This window comes from Dasypus novemcinctus, chromosome 1 (genome assembly GCF_030445035.2).
Source record: "Dasypus novemcinctus isolate mDasNov1 chromosome 1, mDasNov1.1.hap2, whole genome shotgun sequence".
Lineage (NCBI taxonomy): Eukaryota > Metazoa > Chordata > Mammalia > Cingulata > Dasypodidae > Dasypus > Dasypus novemcinctus.
The window spans coordinates 132,611,264-132,617,406 of NC_080673.1; the positions used below are offsets into that span (position 1 = coordinate 132,611,264).

The window sequence follows — 6,143 nt, forward strand, 5'->3', positions numbered from 1 at the left end:
TGTTATACTCTCTCATAGTACCATGTACTTCATTATGGCACTTAAGAAAGTTTAATTTCCCATTAAGTATAATTATATTATTATAGTTACATTTAGTTACATGATATGGCTATATTATTATGTTATATTTATACATAATTTCCATTAAATAATTTTTGGATCAATGTATAAAGCCTTTTTCTACTTAGCTTATAAGCTCATTAAGACCAGAGGTCATGCCTGTTTTGTTTGTTTCTTTAAGGTTAATTTTAAGAAGTTTTAGCTTTCAAAAAAGTTACACTGAAAATATACAAGATTCCCATATAACCCACCCCTTCTTGCAGTGCCTACATTTGTTTACCAATGTATCCTCAACTTCTAACCTAGTTCCTAGTATATACATGGTAGAAGCTCAATAAATATCTGTTAAATAAATGAAAACTTAAGCTGACAGTCTTGAACACCAAGGAATACAACACAAAAACAGATTTTGTGGTTCTCCTCACTCACCACCACTTACTGGGCCTCTACAAGGTTACTGACCCATAAATTGGGGGTCTTCTTCCAAGTTTACCACCCTTGCATTCCAAATTTGTTTTTACTGAACACTGTGCATAACTCTATAACTCTACTCTGAACCCAATGCCTTTGCATTCTACCTCAACTCTTAGAGACATAAAGCCAAAATACACAGCAATCTGGACTTCCTCATTATTATAGATAGGCCTGGTAGCTCATCTGGTGGTGACAGTACTTAGTAGAGGAAACACACATGAACAACCACTGACATGAATCCCTCCATATGAGGTCCAGTGGTTTGGGTTGAGGTCCATTACCAGAAATGAGGCTTGGGACCCTTTACAATAATGAAAGTGAAGTAGTTTGTAATGGAAATGAGCTTTAAAACAGTCTTTTGTGAGAAAGCCAGGAATAAGAAAGGGGAAACCAAATATCAAAGTCTAGTTCAAAGGACAGAAGCAGAATTATAAACTGGGAGTGGAGCCAGAGTCAGGAGTCAAACGAACTATGGAGTGAATGAGGGCAGATCAGGAGCCAGAGAGGAAAGTACACAGTGATTACAGTGAAGAGATCAGGGCAGGCAGAGGCCTGGGGGCATGGCCATGTTGGTTTGGTTTAAGGCCCAGCATTGGAATAGAACCTCCTACTGAAGAGAACTGATGAATGTTAGAGAGTGGACAGAGTGAGGAGGCTGCATCTGGCTCCCACTCTCACTGCCACTGCAGTGCATTGAGCTCCATAGAGACGGTACTGAGACAAGTGCAAGTCGAGTGGGCTCTGGGCAACTCAGTCGCATGGATGGAAAATAAGAAGACATGGGCAAAGGAGACCCAAAGAAGCTGAGAGGCAAAGTGTCATCATATGCATTCTTCATGAAATTTGCTGGGGGGAGCAAAAGAGGGAGCACTCTGATGCTTCAGTTGACTTGTCAGTGTTTTCTAAGAAGGTCTCAGAGAGGCAGAAGACTATGTCTACTAAAGGGAAAGGAAAATTTGAAGACATGGCCAAGGCAGACAACGCCTCTTATGAAAGAGAAATGAAAATCTATATCCCTTGCAAAGGGGAAACAAAATAAAAGTTCAAGGATACCAATGCACCCAAGAGGCCTCCTTTGGCCTTTTTCTTGTTTTGTTCCAAGTTTTGCCCAAAAATCAAAGGCAAACATCCTGGTCTTTCCATTGGCAATGTTGCAAAGAAGTTGGGAGAGATATGGAATGACACTGCTGCAAATGACAAGCAGCCTTATGAAGAGAAGGCTGCTAAGCTGAAGGAGAAATACAAAAAGGATATTGCTGCATACTGGGCTAAAGGAAAGCCTGATGCAGCAAAAAAGGGAGTCATCAAGGCTGAAAAAAGTAGGAAAAAAAGGAAGAGGAGGAAGATGAAGAAGATGAGAAAGATGAGGAAAAGGAGGAAGATAAAGGAGATAATGATGATAAGTAAATTGGTTCTAGCACAGTTTTGAGGTTTATTTTGTCTATAAAGCATTTAACCCCTGGATATGACTCACTCCTTTTAAAGGAAAAAAAAAAAAGAAATGTAAGGCTGGAGAAAATTTGTTTTTAAACTGTACAGTGTTGTTTTTTTTTTTAGTTAACACCCTACCAAATATGTCCTTAGATAGCCCTGATTTGGTGATCTAATCTTCCCTGGTACAGGGGTTGTGTAATTAATTGGCATGGAAATTTAAAGCAGGTTCTTGTTGGTGCACAGCACAAATTAGTTAAATATGGGATGGTAGTTTTTTCATGTTCAATTGTCTCTGGTGCAGCTTATCCAAAACAATTGGCTTTCTGTTAACCAAATGTAAGAAAGAAATCTTTTTCTGGAAGAAAATATGGCTCACCCAATTGTGGAGAAGAAAAGAATTTATTCTCAGTCTTGTAAGAAGGGGCGCACAACCAGAAAACGCAGCCAGCACCCCACACTAAGAAAAATGACACAATTTATACCCCTAAGCCTAGCACACAAGCCCTTCCTGTTTCACTATAGACTGGATACTTCAGAGGTTACAGCCTATCTGAGAAGGTCTAACTTTCCTGCGCAAAAATTTTTGATTAACCGCTTCCCCCATCACATTCCAACCATTTTAATTTTTACCTGCTCCCTTTTGCCAAATAAGGAGTGGAATTTAGCACTGAATTGGTATTGACTTAGCTCAATCTTGTGCATCTTTTTTACTGGCTATAGGACTGGCTTAAGCTGGTTTCCTTTGTTCCTGCTTAACCCGGAGTGGGAGACTAAGCGGTAGGTTGCCAGGTTATATTAATTAACACTTTTTTCCTTTTTGTGAAAACTAAACTAATCTCCATTTCTTATAATCGCCCCTCTTTCTTTTAAACTCTTTTCGGTTTTTAAATTTCCAGTCTTCAAATTTTCTAAGAGCTATCTCACACTCTTCATCATAGGGATCTCCTTCTTTAAGAGGGTAGAGATTCTTTTGCCTATACTGTATGGACATTTGTTTGGTTAGGGCTGTTTTAATGAGTCTTTGAACTACCCCTCAGGCTCATGGAACTGTGACTGTGTTAAGTACCCCAATTGAGACAAAGAGGGAAGTTAAGATGGACAGTGCAATCCCTTTCCATTTTCCAAACCAATTTTCAAGCCATCCTGTGGGTGAATTGCTAATGCCAGAATTCTCTGCTAATTCCTTAGATAGGGCTGTTAGACCTTGTAAAGCTTTAATGATAGTTCCATCGGGGCAGTGTTATTGGGGATAAATGTACAGCAACTACCTCCAATCATAACACAGACTCCCCGTTTCTCAGCTAGGATCATATTTAAAGTCATTCTATTTTCCCATGTCATTTTGCTAGTAGCATCTAATTGTTCTACAATTCTCTTAACTGCATTCCTGGTGTAATTGATAAATCTTTGTTGATTATAATAAATGTAATTAATTCAATCTACATTTTTATTAATGGTGACCCCCCAGAACAAGAATGACTCAAACCCAGCTGCTACCTAATTTCTAGCCTTAAATTCATCTGGGAGTCCTCAGGGAACTCCTATATAGTCTAGATAGATCCATTCATCAAAAGAACCAAGTAGACTTCTCTCTCCCTCCCTGGGATGTTATTTTTGCTTCTTTTTCAAATGCCAATATGAATGGTATAGCCAATTGGACCAGAGCACAGGTTCCGCCCCACCTCTCAGGCAGTATTGGTTGGAAAACACCCTTTCCACAATTCCACCACAGGTCTGCTTGAGGTCTGACCAAACTGGAGAAATTGTCAGTATGACACTGCTCACATTTCACACTCGTGTACATGAGGCCATAGTTCCAAGGTCCTGAATTCCTTTCCCCTATCTAGAGAGACAAGCAGAGTGATTCCCTGGGCCCAGACAGGAGGCAGGTATGACCTTGATGTTTCTGTTTTTGACCAGTGGGAAAAGAGAAGACAATGTACTACTATTTTCACCAGGAGTAGCATTCTGGAAGTAGAGTATCATGCACCTAAACTCCCTTTCATGCTTTTCCATACCTAGCAGAAAGGGTACAATATGAGCTGTGGGCCAGCCTGTTGCACAAGAATAATAGTTGCTTTTGTTCAGACTCTGGACTGTATATTTGAACCATTCTACCCAGGCATTTGTGTCCCCATATCCTGTCTCTATTTCTATGGTTTGCTTTAAATCTTCTGCCTTAAGTATTCCAACTGCTTTGGGATAATTTTGAATTGGGGAACTGGCTTTTGTTTGGTATTCCTGTGGTATTTCTGAGGGTTAGCTGGAGAGGGCGTTGTTGATGTTATATCTACAGGGGGAGGAAGGACTGGGATAGGGAACCTCCCCAGAGGATCTTTACTTGTAAAGTCTGCTCCCATTCTATTGACTACTTGGTCCCTGGTGCTGCTCCCAGTTTTTAATTTGTCTGCCTTCTTAATAGTTATTACTACTGGATTGCACTGAAGACTTTTGCACTCTGGCAGTGTATTACCTTTATAAAAGGTTATCTTACCTTTTAATGGTCTTGAACTTGGTGAGACCCATCCCATATTCATGGTACAACCCTTATACTGGGTAGTCCCCCACACAAAATTCCAGGAGGGGTAAGGGGGGCTTGACTGTAACCATTCCCCACTGGCTCTGGGCATAGGTATTTATTTTCCCCATTCAGCCATCCCTGGTGCTCTACATTCCCACAGTCTATTACTTGACAAGCATCAAACTGCACCATCAGGGACTCCAGACCTTCAGTCACATTTATAACTAATTTAATGGTGCTAGTTTCTTCTCAGGTTTGAAACATCATGGCTAGTAAGATTATTTTCACCTATAACTTAAGGTCTGAATTCCTCCTTTGGTATTCCAATAGGACTAGGGCCATTGTTGACTAGGATGATACACAAGCTGAACCACCTACGCCCCCCCCCCCCCCCATTATTGCTTTTTCAGTGTGATCTTTAAGGAGTCTGGGGATAAAATTATTTTCTAAGATTCAGACGAAGTTGTTGGGTACTTATTATCCAGTTCAGGTACTGGTCCTTTTACTTGGGTGTAATGAGTCCAGCCTTTTTCTGCCATGCAGACTGCTGTTTCAGCTGTCAGCAAGACTTGATAAGGTCTTTCCCAGGAGTTTGGACTCTTTCCATGACTTGATTTGGACCCAGCTGCCAGATTGGTGTTGGTGGACCGCAAATTCAAGAGGCAGAGTCCAATCCAGCAAACCCCGATGTCTGAGGAATGACAAAGTAGAAGACAAGGCCAGTATATAATTTTGAAGAAAGGGATCCTTAGACTCAAAGGAGGGGAGTTCTCCAGGCTTCCCAGGGAAGGGCAGATCAAAAAGCATTTCATAAAGAGAAATTCCTGGTTCCCTCCTAGGGGCAGTTCGGATTCTTAACAGAGATATAGGTAAACATTTAACCCATGGTAATTTGGTTTCTAAGACTAACATAGAGAGATTTTTTTTAAAGGTTTGATTCATTCTTTCCACTTTCCCTGAGGATGGTGGGTGCCAGGGTGTATGGAAGTTCCATGTGACACTTAGACTTGCATAATATTTTGCAACACTCTGGATGTAAAGTGACTATCATTGTCTGAATCTATATTTTCTACTAACCCATATCAGGGAATGATTTGTTCAAGGATAATTTTTGAAATCCCTGATGCTGTAGCTGAAGCAAGAGGGTATGCTTCTACCCACCCTGTCAGGTGATCCACAATAACCAGAACATACTTTAGTCGACCTACAGGGGGCATTTCAGTATAATCAACCTGAATGTTCTGGAATGGTCTGAGGCTGGGCTCCCTCCCCCTAGCACTTGCTTTCTTAAAACTTTCTTATTAACTTTCTGACAGATAGGCACCCTTCACTTATTAATTTGGCTATAATATAAAGGCCCACACACCTGAAATGCTTGAGGACCAGGTCACACATGGGCTGTACTCCCCACTGTCTCTCTTGGTGCAAAACCTCTAGTACTTCCCTCATTATTTGCTTATTCTACATCTGCCAGCCTTCTGGGAGGAGCCACTTCCCTTGACTATCTAAGGTTGCCCCCTATTGTTCTAGTTTTTTTACTTCTTTTCAGAGAATACAGGGATTCCAATTTCTTTGGGAATGGAGTGTATCAAGACCCTCAGTTCCAGAGGGAAACAGAGGGAAGCCTCTTTGACCTTCTCATCAGCCAATCGGT

At 40.9% G+C, this 6,143-nt stretch overlaps 1 pseudogene; it reads left to right on the forward strand.

Annotated features, from left to right (window-relative positions):
• Positions 1-1,313: 1,313 nt before the first annotated feature.
• On the forward strand, positions 1,314-1,941 carry LOC101441469 (high mobility group protein B1-like; annotated as a pseudogene).
• Positions 1,942-6,143: the final 4,202 nt, after the last annotated feature.